General features: G+C 38.5%; 1 long non-coding RNA gene across 1 annotated transcript; it reads left to right on the forward strand.

The window, feature by feature from the left end:
- The first annotated feature begins 500 nt into the window (after positions 1 to 500).
- Positions 501 to 1013, forward strand: LOC129410511 (uncharacterized). Its single transcript, XR_008632893.1, has 3 exons — positions 501 to 632; positions 711 to 785; positions 935 to 1013. It is a non-coding gene; the product is annotated as an uncharacterized LOC129410511 (long non-coding RNA).

Here is a 1013-nt window from a genome sequence, read left to right on the forward strand (position 1 = left end):
ACTGAAAAAACGGTCCGACAGGGGTTGCTCAAATTGCAAAAACAAATTTGACAACAATAACATCACTTTTTTACGTTTCTCTGTCAAGCATGCTTAAATCTTACAAAGGTCACTTGATTGTGGTCGATGTTAAACCTGCATGTTTTAATCAGGTTGAGGAAACATGACTTTATTATAATCTCTGGTGAGGCTCCTCCTCTGGAATTCTCCTCCCCAAAACTTTTGGAGGGAAAATTCAAATGTAACAGGACACAGGACAGATACAGGAGCAGAGGACACACAGTGGGGAGCAGGAGGATTATCAGAGCTGATCTGGAGGTAAGACTTTTTAAAGATTGTATTATGTGCTTCTCCGGCTAGAATGTCATCATTGTTAAAACATGTTTGTGTTGTTTTATTTGAAATTAGAGTTAATGTAAGGACTCCTTGAAACAAATTGTTTTTGACTGTCCATCTACAAGAGTGTGACAGTTGTACTAAGATTTGAATGTGTTTGTTCCAGAGTCGTCTACACAGAGTGACATCCAGAGCTCTGCTGGAGCTGTGGGGAAGTTCATGAATGTTACAGCTGATGTTTCAGAAAAAAGGAAGATGTTTGAGAACCAACAAAACACAGACCACAGATGAACAAAGTAAGTAAACCAACTAAAATTATTTTAAAAGTTTTCAAAATGAACTTCCTATTGAAACTGTTATCGTACTTGTACAAGGTGATGTGGCATTAGGAGACTTTATACCAGATGCCCTCCCTGTTACTGTGTTTAGAGGAAGAAAAGCAGCACATGGTGAGTTTTGTTTCTGCAGATACAGTTCTAATGTTCTTCTTCTGTTCTGGTCCATTATTGTAGTAATAAGTACTTTAAGTGTATTTAAACATGTACAACAGAGTAGATCATCAGAATGTAATCATCATGTGTTATTCGTGTGTCCACAGGCAGAGACCAGAGCTTCTTCACTGGAATAAATCTTCACACTGTCCAGCTCCAAACTGTGTGTCTCTGTCCCTGTGCTCT

This window comes from Boleophthalmus pectinirostris, unplaced genomic scaffold, assembly GCF_026225935.1.
Source record: "Boleophthalmus pectinirostris isolate CB_2022bp ecotype Guang Dong unplaced genomic scaffold, ASM2622593v1 HiC_scaffold_23, whole genome shotgun sequence".
Taxonomy (NCBI): Eukaryota; Metazoa; Chordata; class Actinopteri; order Gobiiformes; family Gobiidae; genus Boleophthalmus; species Boleophthalmus pectinirostris.